This window comes from Pygocentrus nattereri, chromosome 2, assembly GCF_015220715.1.
Source record: "Pygocentrus nattereri isolate fPygNat1 chromosome 2, fPygNat1.pri, whole genome shotgun sequence".
Classification (NCBI taxonomy): domain Eukaryota; kingdom Metazoa; phylum Chordata; class Actinopteri; order Characiformes; family Serrasalmidae; genus Pygocentrus; species Pygocentrus nattereri.
This window is the reverse complement of record NC_051212.1, coordinates 1,231,246-1,248,664: the sequence shown is the minus strand read 5'-3', so window position 1 is coordinate 1,248,664 and position 17,419 is coordinate 1,231,246. Positions and strand designations below refer to the sequence as shown.

General features: G+C 41.1%; 1 pseudogene; it reads left to right on the top strand.

Annotated features, from left to right (window-relative positions):
* LOC108413175 overlaps positions 1 to 17,419 on the top strand; it is a 250,452-nt pseudogene that overhangs the window by 55,912 nt on the left and 177,121 nt on the right.

Here is a 17,419-nt window from a genome sequence, read left to right as displayed (position 1 = left end):
TGCTCTGAGGCAGAGAGGAAAGCTCTGCAGAGGGTGGTGAAGGCTGCACAGAGGACTGTTGGAGTCAGCCTTCCCACCACCATGGACATTTACACCTGCATCATGAAGGACCCCACTCACCAGCACACACACTTTTTGTCCCACTCCCCTCAGGTAGGAGGCTGCAGAGCATTAAGAGCAAAACTACCAGACTGAGAAACAGCTTCTTCCCTGAAGCTGTAAGACTCTTAAACTCCAATTAGATGTCACTGCAATGGCACTTCATGTCCACTTATTCATCTCTGCTGCTTTACTGAATCAGTGCCTCCACTATATCACCCCTCCACTATATCATGCCTCCACTATATCACCCCTACACTATATCACCCCTCCTCTATATCACCCCTACACTATATCTCTCCTACACTATATCACCCCTACACGTCACTTTATACATGTCACTTTATACATGTCACTTTATACATTACCAGTAATAAGATGTACACTTCTACCTCGTACTGAACTGTGCTAGAGCGCCATAAGCCGTGTGTTGAGAGCACTGAACTGTGCTAGAGCGCCATAAGCCGTGTGTTCAGTGAGAACTGTGCTAGAGCGCCATAAGCCGTGTGTTGAGAGCACTGAACTGTGCTAGAGCGCCATAAGCCGTGTGTTCAGTGAGAACTGTGCTAGAGCGCCATAAGCCGTGTGTTGAGAGCACTGAACTGTGCTAGAGTGCCATAAGGTGTGTGCAAAGTGAGACCGTTTTCTGCAACATTGGCATGCTATTAGTGATTTATATGCTTGTTATGTAAAAAAATGACCAAAATACATTGAAACCCCACTAAACTAAAGATAATCCATTGGTTATCATATTTCTTTAAATGGAGAAAATACTTACATTTGTGGGTTTCAAACATTGGAACACCCTTACCCTTCATATGAGCGTGCAAAACAGAGGGCTAAGGGCTCAGTGGTATGGGCAAGGGGTGAAATGGGATTGGGCCAAAGACTAACCTCATTCCCAGACAAAAAGTTAGCTACAACAACCAGTGCACACTGACTACAGTTATACATGGCAATCAGTTTACAGGGGACAAGCTTAATGAAAATCTAATACAGACAGAGTCAATAATGAGCAAAAACAACAAGGCAAAGGAGTGAGTTTTAACACTGTGCACACATCAGCAAAAACAATGAGAGGGTAAGTTGAGGAATTCTCCTCTTGAATGTGCCGCAGAGGCACCCTTTTACGGTGAAATGAAGGAGACGAAACCACGGGGTGGAATCTGGAGGTAGAACTGTGCTAGAGCTTGCTTAGCAGTGTTTTTGAGTTACTCTTATTCTAAATTGCTAGGCAGGAGTGTTTACCATGACAAACTACATGATCCGGTAAGTAAGACGTTTGTATGTCTCCTTCACATAAAATACAGGGTGATTAAAAAAAATCATCTGATTTCAAGGTGATTTATTTCACTTGAAAATCGTTACAGATCAACGCAGTGAACTGTAAATGGCTTAAAAAAGCATAAAGTTTATTATGTAGTTCTGCAAGGTCTCAGTCTGAACCTCCTCCAGCTGTACGGACGATATCAACACCACAGTCAAACTCATCCCAGACTGGACTGAGCCTGTTGGGTGCCGCTGCACTCACGGCTCTTTCAATGGGATTTCAGAGATCATACAGAGCTGTGGAACCAATGACGAATGCTCTGAACTGTTGGAGCTTCACTGCCCACGCTGCACAGTTCTGACGGATTCACTCTTATTGAAGTGGAGAACGCAGAATGCTTTCTGCTCAGGGGTCTCATCTCCTCTCAGACTGAAGGGAGCCATCTTCCACTGACAGTCAGAAACTCTGTGACCTCCTCTTACAATTGGATTGTGATTGGTTCCTCTGCACCTCACAGTGGTAAAAACACAGCACCTTGAAATCAGATGGATCTTTTTGAATCACCCTGTACAAAGGGGCCCACTCATTATTGCAACCACACTCTTGAGGGTCCCTCCCTTGTGTGTCAATCATGCAAGTCACAGTGCTCACTGTATTGCACAATTGTAATTGGCTCAGTAGCATCTTGTGTGATATTTACAAGTGATTGGTCCGTTTCCTGAAGTTTCCCGGGGCACTTTTCTAAAGTAAAGGCTAGAAAAGTTATGTTAAAATAGAAGCACTCCATTAAAATAACAACAGTAGATTATGTGTTATAGATCCAGGTCTCGACAGCGTCTAGGTCTCTTTGATTGCTACAATTCATCATTGTCATTCTTCATTTCTTACTTTATGAACAAAAGTAATTTTTGTATTACTACATCAAGTTTCCACACTTGTGTAAATGCATGTATTCAAGGGTGATTAATACATGAATAAATGCTATAATAATACATTTTTTAATAAGTATTTTAGCAATGATTCATCCAAACAATAATGCATTTAATATTAGAAATATGCTTACATTGAGCTGTAGTGTAACCTGCAGTTCACTGAGAACACCAGCTGCTGACTTTTCCACTTGCACTTGGCTTTCCTGTCTGCTGTCTTCCTGTGACTGGGTTGTGGCTTTGTTTGTTTTAACCCACATCTTTCCACCGAATCAGTGATATGCTTTTGGAGGCACGGCATGCCCTCCAGGTGCCTCTGCACATGTGGCATGAAAAGCTCTTTGACCAGGTCCTTCATGAACATCCAGTATATTATAGCAGTGCACAATGGGCCACCATGTCGTCTGCTTACATGAATGGGTGTCTGATCCGTTTTGTTCACTATTTTTTGTTCTGGATCACTGCTGTTTTTTTTTCTCTACACTGTTGCCATCCACTGCTTTATCATCACACATGGTGCTCAGGAGGAAAACAGCCTTTCCTTCTTTAACACATGCTCACCATGGCCATGTTGCCATTGAACCCAAATTCTGAGCTCTGCATCTCCTTCACTTTAAGCTTCATGATAGGTGGCATGTCCAGCTTATTCTGGTAAAGCAAGCCCACAACAGAAGTAGAAACTTAGTCAGGTCCATTTTGTCCCATGTTGTAAATCAAAGGGTTAAACTATCAGCAATTAAACATCTGATTAAGAAAGCTACTCTTGATCCCTGTGAGCCATCACATTATAGACCTACTTGCATAGAAATCAAACAAATGAAATATTCCAGTGTGGACTTAGGCCTGATCATATTACAGTCCAATGCTGTGCAGCAATCGTCACTTGAACAGATCATCATTACAGGCTTTGGTAACAATTGCTGATTCTCATAGATCTGTTTCTCTGTGTTCCTGACAGGCCACTAACCAGAGCCAGCCCAATGCATACGTGAACTAAGCAGCTACTTAGGGCCTGCTTTGCCAAAGAGAAGGTCCAGACAGTTGATGGAAGAGGCAGTTGTGTAAAGGAAGGGCCATAAAAAAGAACATAGAACTCTGGTACAGGGAAATGAAAGAAGGAGACCAGCTAAGAGGAAAACAGCTAAATAAAGGTGTGTCTGCACAACATATAATGGTAAATTACCATTTACATTCACTGGCTGGACAGATGTGTCAAACAAGCCTTCAGTGCAGTCATGGTATCTTTAGCTGGAAAAAAAAAACAGTAGCGAGATTCCCTCCATTAAAATGGACATTCCTCTTGGTATAATACACACGACTATGCGGATTTTCTATTTAGGATCATGTTTGATTAAACATGAACTGTCCTGTATGCTGGCTAGGCTGTAATGTATGCTAATGTTAGCTAGTTACTTGGTTACAAAAAGCCTAGGAAGTATATCTTGCCTTATTAAAGCTCATGCTTGACTAAACATCACTAAATAGCCTTGATATCTTAATACGTTAAAATATAAAAGTTAGTATTAGACTAAAAGTTAAAACAGGCTAACATTGTTTACATTACAATTATGGAGTCTTCACTGTTATATTCCAACATTATAATGCCTTATTTAGCTTGTTATACTTGTTTCACTGTTAATGTTACGTCAGGTTTCTATTTAATTAGAATAACATTGCTGGTGTTTTACATTTGAATTTACTTATTCCATTCATTTATTTTTATATAAATAAAAAGATACTATTTAAATGATGCCCTGCAATGGACTGGCGACCTGTCCAGGGTGCCACCCAATGACCACTAGGATAAGTTCCAGCACCCCAACTCCAACAAGAGCCTGTAGTATTGGTGGCGCCGAGGCAGTTGGGGAGCCCAAATCAAATGCTGCTTATGGACCCATAAAGGCTTGGGCTCTGCTTCTAACAGTGGTCATGGGTTATCACTGGCTAATCTAAATACATCTGTCCAAGGACAGGCTGATTTCTGTTTACTTTTACTCCATATTTGCTGTCCTGTGTGGTCCAGAGGAGGACACATTCTGCTTTTAGGTTTTGGTTCCTCTCAAGGTTTCTTCCTTTTGCTGTTAGAGAGTTTTTCATTGGCCCGGTCACCACTGGCTTGCTCAATGTGGCTTTGAACCAGACTTTCTGTAAAGCTGTTCGCAAAAATGCCTGTTGCACAATAAGTGCAATATAAATAAACTTTGACTTGACTTTCCTTGACTTGACACATGAGCCCTCCCAGGCATTTCTAGGTAGTTGTAGGTCTTGTGTAAGTCTCCAAATTCTGAAAACGGAATAAGATTTTTTTTTTACTTGATATGGTAAGTGATATTACATAATGTCAATGTTTAACTATCGATAGCTTGTATAAATGTAGATATAACAACACTTTTCTCATCCAGAACCTCCTCTGAGGTCAGGAGCATGCAGGCTAGTGCTGAACACTGTCCAGGTGAGAGATTCTCCTCTGAGTGTCTCTCTGAGTTTAGATACTCCTGAAGCTCTCTGGAGAGAGACTGGTCATTCATCTCAGACAGACAGAGGAACAGATTGATGGAGCTCTCAGTGGAGATGTAATATTGTGTATTATCTTCTTTGATTAAACTCTTGATGTACTGTCTAGTTCCCTCTGAGCTGTGCTGTGTGGGGGTCAGTAGACCCTGTAGGAGTCTCTGATTGGACTCCAGTGAGATGCCCAGCAGGAAATGGAGGAAAAGATCTAGGTGTCAAGTCTGAATCTCTACACCTTTTTTCCACGCCTCCTTTCAGCAGCTCCTCCAGTGGAATGTTCTCAGATCACTCTGTTTAGACGTTTAAATACCCACAGTTCCTGCAAGCTCTTGTTCTTGTAGCAGTGAAACACAAACAGCAGCCACAAACTTCTTAAAGCTCAGATGAACAAAGCAGTAGACCTTCCTCTGGTAAAGCACATGTTCCTCCCTAAAGATCTCAGTGAAAATCCCAGAATACACTGAGGCATCAGAGTACCACAAGGTTCAAATTTGGGCCCAGTTTTATTCAAAATATATGTTAATGAACTGACTGCCTCTGCCTCAGACTGCAAAGTACACCTGTTTGCGGATGACGCGGTTTTATACTGTTCAGCTGACTCTGTTTATGCTCATTTAATGCTCTACATGTTGCTTTATGTAAACACAAACTGGTTTTAAATGCTAAGAAAACTAAGTTCATGCTATTAATTCTGTAAATGTCACTACTCTGACAGGATCCTACACAGAGAGTCACAGAGTATAAATATCTCTGCATATGGCTGGATGATAAACATGAAGTGGTTAGTAAATGTAGGCAGAAGCGCAGTAACCTGTATAGAAATACATCCTGTTTCCCTGTGTATAGTTGAGGCAGCCTTACTGTCGGTCATGGACTACGGTGATGTAATTTACAGACATGCATCTACCAGCTCCCTCAAACCACTGGCCTCAGTCCATCATTCGGCACTGAGGTTCGTCACTGGAGACCCTTATAAAACTCATCACTGCAGACTGGATGAGAAAGTTGGTTGGCCCTCACAAGCTACATGGCGGGAAACACACTGGTTTATTTTCCTTTATAAAACGCTCTCCAGCCGAATGCCAGAATATATTACTTCACTGATGTCTGTAAATAATGGTATTTACCAGACTCGATCCAGTGGCTGGATCACATGCCAAGTACCGAGGGTTTTTACTGAACTGGGGAAATCTGCTTTTAATTCCAGCACCAGTGAACTGGATCCTCACTACAGGACACACTACAGCTCAGCTCGCTGGGTCCCTCGGTCACTTTAAACTTCTACTCTCTAACCACCTCCACTCTGCCTCACACTGTTTAACCTGATTTCTTACCATTTTTATCTTATTTTAATTATATTATTATCTTATCTATCCATATTTGTCTTTTAATTATTATTGTTTTATTAATATTTGGCATTTTGATATATTTATTTATTTGTATTTTTATTTGTATTTTTATTTATTTTTTGTCTTTTATATTCTTATCTTTATTTTATTTTAACTTGATTTTATTAACCTTTACATTTGTTGTATGTTTTAATTTGTTTTATTATTTTTTTTTATTATAACATTTTTATGTATTTTATTATTATTAATGTTTCACTTTTTATACTTACCTGATCTGAGTTTTCATTTATTGAATTTACTTTATTTTATTGAATTTATTTATTCTTACACATCAGTCCCTTACTCTGTACTAGCTCGGCAACATTGTAAATGACGGGCACCCTCAATGTTCTCAGAGACTAAATAAAGGTTGGTTGATTGATTGATTCATTGAAAGCCAGGGGTCAGTGACTGCCTGGGGTCTCTACTGCCTGTCTTTACTGTTTAAATGTGATGCTCACATTTCTATGGCTGTTTGTGCAGAACTTCTGCCTTTTGGACTCTGGCTTAGAGCTAAAAACAGAAAACGTCCTGATTCGCATAAGAGTCTTCAAATCTTACCCAGATTATTTCCTTTATTTATTATAGAGGGTTGCACATTAATGTAGCTAAATTTCTTTATTTTCATCAGTCAGTCAATCAAGCGTTGTGTTGTGGGAGATGGCCATTTACAATGTAGCTTAGCTAATATATAAAATAAGGAGTGAAAAGTTGGAGTCTAAAAGCAAATCTAAAAGCTAAAACAGTAATAATAATCATTAGTAAATTTAATAGAATTAAAAAACACAATCAATAAACCAATAAAATTGCAACAATGTAAAGAAGTTAATGTTACTGTTGTGTAAAGTTTGGTGGAGGGGGGAACATGGTGTGGGCTTGTTTTTCAGGCGTTGGGCTCGGCCCCTTAGTTCCAGTGAAAGGAGCTCTTAAAGCTTCAACACCAAGAGATTTTGGACAGTTTCATGCTCCCAACTTTGTGGGAACAGTTTGGGGACGGCCCCTTCCTGCTCCAACATGACTGCACACCAGTGCACAAAGCAGGTCCATAAAGACGTGGATGAGCCAGTTTGGTGTGGAAGAACTTGACTGGCCTGCACAGAGTCCTGACCTCAACCCCATAGAACACCTTTGGGATGAATTAGAGCGGAGACTGTGAGCCAGGCCTTCTCGTCCAACATCAGTGTCTGACCTCACAAATGTGCTTCTGGAAGAACGGTCAGAAATTCCCATAAACACTCCTAACCCTTGTGGAAAGCCTTCCCAGAAGAGTTGAAGCTGTTATAGCTGCAAAGGGTGGGCCGACATCACATTAAACCCTATGGATTAAGAATGGGATGCCACTCCAGTTCATATGTGTGTGAAGGAAGACTACCAAATACTTTTGGCATTACAGTTTATATGAGGGATCCAAAAAGGATAAAAGTTGGCCTGTCCCTGCTGCACCATGGGCCCCAGGGCTATCACGCCTGTTTCTGTGTGTAGATGTTTGTCCACTCTGCGTGCTCTGACCTTAACAACTCCAAGTGCCCCAAACACTCTGAGTAAAGCTTTAAAAGGCCAAATCACAGAAAACTGAATTTACTCGTTTAGTTTTCTGAAAAAGAGTCTGATCTACTATATAAACGCTGTCCTGTTCACCCCCAGCACGTACAGTCCATATGAATGGAGGGAAAAACGATCATGGAAAACTGAGAAGTGCTTGTGTTCCTGCAGCTCAGTGAAGAAATAAGGGACAAGAGAAAAGAAGGACATTGGCTGTTTAATGTGAGCTGTGAGGGTCCATCGTTTCCTTCATAGTGAGAGAACCAGACCAGTAGGAGCAGAAACACAACACTGCTAATGGTGCTCTTTACCCTCAAACACCAAACACTGAACTTTATAAAGTCCAGCTGGAGCTGAACTCAGACAGAACGGAGAAGAGGAAATGGAGGGCGTCGTAACTCCTGTTCCGGAAAAAAAAACACCATTCTCTGAGAAGGTGGGGGGGGCTACATTCCTGTGGGCGGTGCCACCCTGCCTCACTGGCAGTGACTTTGTGTCTGTGTTTCATGTCCTGTTTTTCTTTCTCTCCCTTGTTCTCTCTGACTCTCTCTCACTCTCTCTCTCTCTCTCTCTCTCACACTCTCTCTCTCTCTCTCTCTTTCTCTCTCTCTCTCTCTCTCTCTCTCTCTCTCTTACGCTCGCTCTATCTCTAGGCTGTTGAAGGTATCAATCAGTCACGGCATTGGAAGAGCAGCTTGGTCAGCCTCGAAGAGTCATATGGTCAGCCTGCTGTGTCGGCTCTGTTAATCTCTAGTCTCTCCCTGCTGAGTTAGTCTCTCATTTATCGCTGCTGTAAGCAGGTGTAGTATGTATCCTACACTTTCGATCAGTGATTTATGACCCAAGATTTATGATCCTTGATTTATAACCTAGATTTATGACCCCTCCCCCTCTCTGTGACAGGCCGCTTTGAGGGACAGTTCGGCCTGTGGTGTGTGTTTTAGGACACCCCCCTCACCCCCCCTACCACCAATACCATTGTTGAGGGGGGTTAAATCAGTAGGGTGGGGGAGTTTATCATTGTGATTCCAGAAGTGTATTAAAAAGTGCCAGAACGTCTACACCACAAATCAATTTGAAACATTTATTTAGTCTTACTGAAACCATTTGCTCCAGAGAAAAATTTTTATTTATTTTTTTTTGTTAATGATTGCTCTGGTTGTGTGTACAATATTTAATAAGACCCCGGGGTCTGACCAGGTTTGAATTTGTCCAAAGAACGTGTTTTCGGATTAGTTTTGGAAAGAAATGCTAAATTCCAGCATGCCTGCATGTGGGATGGGGTTGAGGGGGGTGTGTGTGCGATGGGCGTAGGTGTGTGATGTCTAACCAATCAAAACTTGGATCGACACACCGACGGACAAAAAGAGGCGTGGCAAATGAGAAAATGGTATGTAGAGCCACGCAATTGCGGCCCCACGTACTTTCAACTTCATATTTTTACAGCAGGTCATCACATAAAATAGATTTAAAGTCTACACACTTACTGCCCAGATCAACTTTTTAATGATACATTTATGAGAGATAATTAATGTTTATAATGTATCTTATTATAGGTATTATAAATAGGTCCCTCCTGTCTGTGTATATTGTCGATATTTATTGTAATTCAGCTTTACTGTTTTATTTTGTATTTGTTTTGTCTGCACTGGTTTTAATGTGTATGTCAGGGTTCCCGCGGGGTCTTAAAAAGTCTTAAAAAGTCTGAAATTCAAAACATTAAATTTAAGGCCTTAAAAAGACTTAAAAACAGCCAGATTTTCATCCAAGGTCTTAAATTTAATTTAGTCAGATCTTAAAATTTTACCTTAGTTAATTTTAGAGAAGTGTAGTTTAATTGGAACTTCCGGAAGTCAGTTCTGTGTTGTCTCTGTTTGTGCAGGGCTACAGGTGTTGGTACATGTTAATTAAACTACAAAACCCATAATAACCGCAGGCAGGAAACGGCCCTGATTGCATTGCACGCTGCCTGCCCGCGAAAGACAGCCGTGGATATCTACTGCCTCGGTCATTTGGCTGCTTAGTAAAACATGGGAAAGTGTGTTTTCAACGAGACTTGGCTCGATAACAGCGATTTTCGCAGTTGGTCGCAAGCGGTCTCCAGTAATCGATATGAAGCTCACTGCAAACTATGCAAGAAAACCATTCAGTTAGGGACCTTGGGTGTGAAGGCGCTTGAGTCTCATGCCAAGGCCGAGAAACACCAGCTTGCCACGAAAAGCCTTCAGCGGACTCAAGCCATCACGCAATTTTGTGCCTCATCCCCGCCGTCTTCGCTATCGTCAGTGCCCGGTCCCGCCGGACTCCACCGCAGTATCACTAGTGCTTCGGCTAATGATATTCGGGCTACATTAGGTTCCAGTGAAACATCAAAATCTGAGGTGCTTTGGATTCTTCACTCAATAACAAAACATCTATCATATAACAGTAGTAGTGAAATTAGCAGCCTCTTCCGGGCAATGTTCCCTGATTCGAATATGGCGAAAATTTTTACGTGTGGACCAAACAAAATCGCATACATAGCTAGATTTGGCTTGGCAGACTTCATCAAGAGAGAGTTGATACGCGTGCTTACCGGGCCGTATGTGTTAATGTTCGATGAAAGCTTTAATTCAACCACAAAATCCAAACAGCTGGATCTTCATGTTCGGTTCTGGAGCAATGGATATGTGCAATCGAGGTACATGGGCTCTCATTTCATGGGCCATGGAACAGCACAGGATCTACTAAAACTTATCAAAGTAAGTGATCCTTACTTATGCTCCACAGTCTTTTTCTTTTCAATGTGTAAACCATTTTGTACAATTAGGCTACAATACAAATACATCTCAGAACCATGTACTGTCCATGGCATTGAGTTTGAGAAATGTTTCAATGCATACTAAATAGTTACTGTGTTAAATCATGTAAAATGTAAAAAAAAAAAAACAAACAAAAAAACAACTACGCCCTGTAGATGGGTTATTTCATGTTTTCATGTTATTTCATGTTTCATGGATTGCACATGGTTTTATTTACATTGTACTGATGTATTGCCTTTTAGTGGGCATATATTCATAGGGTAAAAACAGGTAGTGTGTCCCAACGTTTTCAATGTTAACATTCAAATTCATATTCAGCATGGCTAGACAAAATAAGTTGGTTTCATCGGGATAATAGAAAAGAAGTTAGGGTGGACCTGTCCAGGGTGTATCCTGCCTTCCGCCCGAAGACTGCTGGGATAGGCTCCAGCTCCCCCCCCCGCGACCCTGACGGAGAAGCGGCTTAGAAAATGGATGGATGGATGGATGGAAGTTAGGGGGGTAGCTGCTTGGGATTTTTGCCAGAAGTTGCTGCTGCTCTCGCATGGACAGACCTCAGTTGAAAGGGGATTTTCTGTCAACAAGGAGGTGGAGGCAGAAAACATGCAAGAGGACACAATTGTCACACACAGACTCAAATGTGACTATGTCACAATGCATGGAGGTGTCACACAGGTTCCCCTCACCAAGGAACTCTTAGCATCTGTGGGTGCAGCCCGGTCAAAATACAGACTCTTTCTGGATCAGGAACGAATCAGGAAAGAAAAGGAATCCCAGAGCCAGAAAAGAAAGCTGACTGAGCAGTCTTTAGAGGACCTTAAGAAAAGGAAGAAAAGCTTGGAAGACGTGTCCACCTGTCTTGCTAGAGAGGCAGATTCTCTTGCAGAAGAAGCTGAGGGCAAGGCTGGATCCAAGATGGCTCAGCTCCTTTCCAAGTCAAATGCCCTGAGAAGGGCATACAAAGAAAAGCTTGCCCAAGTCAAAATCCTTGAAACTGAGATTGGTACTAAAAAGGAAGAACTCAGACATATGTAGGGTGAGGTTGTATGTAGATATGCAAGTGTTGTGTTGGTAAGGTTGCTTGGGTTGAGAATGTTACTATTTTGATTATCTGTTTTAATATTGAATTAATGTAATCCTGTAACTAAATTAATCAAAATAAAATGTTTTAAAAGAGTTTCTGGGATCATTGGATTGTTTCTGGTAATATGTTGTGTTGGTCTCAAATTTCACTGAGAATGGTCTTAAAAGGTCTTTAAAAAGTCTTAAATTTAACTCACTGAAACCTGCAAGAACCCTGGTATGTAACACTGCCCTGCTCTAGCGATAATCAGCCTCACCACCAGCATTTCAATGGGTAGTCTCTGAAAAAAAATGACATTATGTCGTTTGTTATAGATGCTCAAATCCAGGTTCATTAGTGGTCACTTGTCGCCTGCAGTGTTGAGGCTGTTTTTGTTCTAATGCTACTTGAACAGTGTTTGTAGTGAAGAACAGATGAAGTTCATGAAGGTTTTAAAGCTTCTTCCTGAGGAAGATCTACATTTGCAGACCTTTGAATAAAGAGTACGGCGATACCTGGTGGACAAGAGCAAGAGCAACTTGCTCAGAACAGGAGGAAGAACCACTGAGAGGAACCAAGACCCAAAAGAGGAACCCATCCTCCTCTGGAACACAAACCATAACACAGCAAGGAGCAGTAAACATTATTAAACAGTTAAGATGTAAACAGAGCAGTTCTGAGCAGTTTGGTGTGAAACGCTCTATTCTAGATAAACTGACCGAGTCAGAGCTGCTCACAGTGGTGGTGATGTGCACCAGACGTCCCCCTCTAAAAGCTCCTACAGAAAGTTCCTACATGAACTGGTTCTGAATTCACTGCCTGATGACTGAGACGCTGTTTTATGAGAGTTTAGAGAACTTCAACCCCATTCATGGTCGAGGGAGACATGCAGGGCGCTGTGCGGCAAAATAGTCCCCAAAGAAAACTCATTATTCCAGATTTTCCACTATTTTCCATCATCAACATTCCATATAAGCTCAGAAGACTCGTGTAGGTTCTCTGGTGGTTCTGGATGGTAAATAAAATGTTTATATCTGTGTTGTAGTCATGGCAACACCTGGTTCCTATCACCACCACTGTAAAGACATCTGAACTGTTTCACACCAAACCCTCTGTATCTGTGATTACATCTCACACACTGAACTATATACAGACGTACCATTGAAAAATGGGTGGAATTCCCCTTTGACATACCCATATTACTGCAGACTGCTTGCTCCCTCTGCTGGCCAAAGAGCAGTATTTTTAAATTCTCTGAATTCCAGATAATATCTGCAGCAATGATTTCATTAATTATGTCAGTAATAAAGCTGAAAACATCAGAAACTTTCTGTTCCTTCTATACACTTGTCAATCAGGTGTCTCTATGACATAGGATCTTGGCTGATCCTAAAGTCCGGTTACCTGGGCTGGATTCCATGTGCCATCTTGCCATATCCTGACATTGTCACCAATCTGCAGTTCTGGAAGTGCTCTGGTTCCTTGATCGAAGTAATCTTTCTGTTTCTGTTCGCTTGTTTCCAATAACTGTTGCACAGTGTTAGTGACCAAGTGAGGTTTCAAAATTTGTGATGCTGTTGGAAGGCACACATCACAGCTGTTCACCATGTCTGTGATACTTTGACATTCCAGGCCAGAAGAGTACTTTTCTCGCTCTGCGCCTGCAGATTTCAATGCCCAAGTGGCCTTTTTTGCTGGCCATCCATTCAGAACCGTCTCTGAGAGTTTAGTCAGTGTCATATCATCTTTCGTTTCCTTTCTGAATTCTAGTAGTTTCTCATTTGACACAGGCAAATTGGAGACCACCAGGTGCACCTGTGCTTCTATGTCTATCAGGTGAGTTGGTCACTGATATGGCATCTCCTTTCCTGGCTTGTACTGTACATTCACTTGATATTTCTGTAGTCTCATTAAGAGTCTGTATTCTGGCTGGAGCACCGCTCAACGGCTTTTTCATTATTGATTCAAGTGGTTTGTGATCTGTTTCCATATCCACTTCTCTTCCATACACATACTGATGGAAACGTTATGTACCAAACACAATTGCCAGCATCTCGTTTTCTATTTGCACATAGCGCTGTTCAGTTTCAGTCAATGCGCGTGATGCATATGCAACTGGCTCATTCTCTTGGAGTAGGACTGCCCAAAGTCCGTTTTTGGAAGCATCTACTGACAGCATTAGAGGTAGCTTTACATTGTAGTATCTGAGCAAAGGAGCTTCTGTTTAATTTACTTTACTTCTGACACCATGTTTTGATGTGTGTTTTTTACAGCAGAACGCACCACGCCACACTATGCTCAGCCATCGACTATATTCTTTATTTTTTTACACCGCCACCCTGTGGCTTCCACGTGAATTACATCTGAATCAGGATGAATTATTCACACATATGACAGATTCCCCATCATGATTTAGACCCGATCAACGTCCAGAGACAGCACTGACCTCTTATTATCCTAGGACCATGGAAGTGTGCATTTGCTTGTTCTGCTTGATCTTATTGGATGCATTTGAGTTATTTGATGGACCATTCCATCTTACAGGACTCAAGAACCTTACTTGGAAGGGTAACCAGACAAATTACTTCATTTTAACACTACCAATCATAAAGTGCATGATATTCAGACCCTCCATAAAGGAGTTAAACTGGTTTTGAATCATTTTCTCAGATACACTTGCTGAGTTTGTTGGATAAATAAGTCTAAATGATGCTAAGTTAAGTGATACTTTATTAATCCCACAAACGGGGAAATTCCACCTCCGCATTTAACCCATCCGTGAAGTGAAACAACACATACACACTAGTGAATAGACACTGCCAAGATGCTACAGCATGAAGTGCTTTCATGAAGTACTTTAACACCTATTGACCAGTGTTTTATTTTTCCCTTCCTTTTTCTTCTTCAGAATCATCTACTGCTGCAAGTCTCTTGCTCCTAGTGACCCAATTTCCATCTCATATTTAAAATACCCTTCCAAAACTGCTGAAATAAGGAAAGGCTGGATATGAGAATATGGCGTCCAGGAGCTCCGGTACTCAAAAAACATTTGCTGTGCTTCACAAGAACAAACCTTGCAGACCAACGCAAAAGACTACGGGCAGGAAAAGAACTCACCAATGTTCAGAGTGTGGAAAGAGTTTTACTCAACAAAGTGATCTCCAACAACACCAGCGCATTCATACTGGAGAGAAACCATATTCCTGTTCAGAGTGTGGGAAGAGTTTTAGAGACAGTGGTACCCTCAAGATTCACCAGCGTATTCACACAGGAGAGAAACCGTATTACTGCTTTGAGTGTGGAAAGAGTTTTATGAAACAGAGTGGTCTCCAAAGACACCAGCGCATTCACGCACTAAAGAACCCATAACACTGGTCAGTGTGTGGGAAGAGCTTCAGTCAAGTTTTAAGGCACATGCATGACTTGATTTATTTCAAATGAAATTTTAAAAAATGGTTTGAGCCTATCCTGGGCGAGGAATTAAATCTTATTTCATTCTTCTTATTATATAAAGGCTTTGTATGATTTTAAATGCATAGATTTTTTTGTATGTTTGAAATACAAAGAAAATTTGTTAAATTATAAAAATTGACAGCACATAATTTGCAGAACCTATAAATAATATGATCTGTTAAGCGGTATCAAAAATATTAGTGTTTATTATTTATTACAATAATAAATAATCAATTTGATGTCACCACAGATAAGGCCAAGTAATAGGAGAGAGAGGAGAGAGTACAATCGAGAACTGAAGAGACCTGATCCACCTTCTAAAATCTTTTTAAGTCTGGAAAATGACAATAAATCCAACAATCTAGAAACTATCCACACAGTCAAGCTGAAGTCAAGTTTCATCTTCTGAGAACGATGATGAGCCATGATTCAGTTCCATGACCAGCCTTGCTATGCTATGTGAGATAAAAAGGGTCCTGACTGCAACTTCCATCTGAGCTGTGCAATGATGAGTTGATTTTTGCTGTTCTCACTGAATAACAATCACTGAATAAAAGAAGAAAATGTGAGTTATTCAGCATTTTTCACTGTTGAGGCTAAATGTTTTGGTATGGTCAGGCTTCCATTCCGGCAGAGGTCATCTGGGTCCACTGGTCTGATTATGTATTGATGCAAAACATTTTCACAATATACAGTATACAGACAAAAGTATTGGGACACCTACATGTTACACTTTTATGCCATCTCATTCTAAATCCATAGGCATTAAAATGGAGGTGGTCCCCACTTTGCAGCTGTAACAGCTTCCATTTTTCTGTCTACAAGATGCTGGTGAGTGTCTGTGGGAATTTTTGCCCATTCATTGAGGGGAGCATATATGTGGTCAGACACAGATGATGGACAAGAGGGCCTGGCTCGCAACATCTGTTTTAGTTCATTCCAAAGGTGTTTGATGGGGTTGAGGTGAGAGCTCTGTGTGAGCCAGTCAAGTTCTTCTAAACCAAATTGTGCTTGTTCGTCAAATGTCTAAAAGGGATAAAATTTTGTGTGAACTGACTTGTTGCAGTGGTGACAGCACCACAGTCAAATTCAGTGAGCTCTTTAGAATGAACAATTATTTTCTCAGTTTTACTCCTGTAGTTTTTTTCCACATTGCTAGGTATGAGTCTTTCAACTTAATATCTGTATCAATATAAAGTACAACCCCATTTCTAAAACAGTTGAGATGCTCTGCAAAATTTAAATAAAAACAAAATGCTGTAGAAACGTACTGCTCTGTAATGTGTTTAGTGTTGTGTTACATGTCATTATATTCTGTATTATGTGCCTGGACTGTAACACCTGACACTTGTCATGTATAGCCTGAGCCTAATCTTGGCATCAGTCCTGCTATAAAACTGCATCAGTCCAGTGTCTTACAGGCTATCTACGTGTCTGGTACCTGCGTGCAAAGGAATAAACTTCTCCAGACATACGGCTGGTCCCCTGGTTAATTTAGGATTCAGTTTCTTAATGCAAGTCATTTAAACGCTATTTTTAATCTAAAATAGTACAAAGACACTATATCAAATGTTGAAACTAAAAAATCTGATTGCATCTCAAAAATATTTGCTCATTTTGAATTTAATGCCAATAACATATTCCAAAAAAGTTGGTACGAAGGCAGCAAAAGGATGGTAAATTTGTGTAGTGCTAAAACAAAAACATCTGGTGGCAAAAGGGCTGGGTATAAAAGAGTATCCCAAAGAGGCCTTTTAGAAATAAAGATTAGGAGGGGATCCACAAATGCTGCCACCTTCTCTGGGCCTGATCTCATTTAAAATGGACTGAGCGGAAGTGAAAAAGTGTCCTGTGGTCTACATCAACATTTGAAATTCTGGGCCTGGGTGCTACACTGACCTGGCTGCAGTCCAGACCTTTCACCACTGAAAACATTTGGCACATTATGTGAAAGGACCGGCCGTTTTTGGTCCGTTCATGAAGAGGAACCAGAGAGTGGATCACCTGTCCTGTGGAAAGCCTCAGTTGCAGCGGGAGCGCTCGGTGCAGGAAGACAGAACGACTCTCTTAATCAATCAAAGAGTTTATTAAGTCTTCTGCACAAAGAAAGAAGGGCACTCCTTCTTTTATACAAACACGTCCTGCCCTGTTGCGTACAAGCAAACAGGGTGGACCCAAATAAGTTGTCTAACAGTCATGAAATGCTAGGCTGACACTCACGGACCACCGGAACTGCCCAAAGGAGGGGGGCTTCTGCTCTGTGTACGATAATCTTACCTACGAAAGAGAACAAATTGTTCTGGACAGAATGTTGTCCCGATAAGAAGAGCAAGTTGTTTGTGCAAAACTGCCAAGGACAGTAG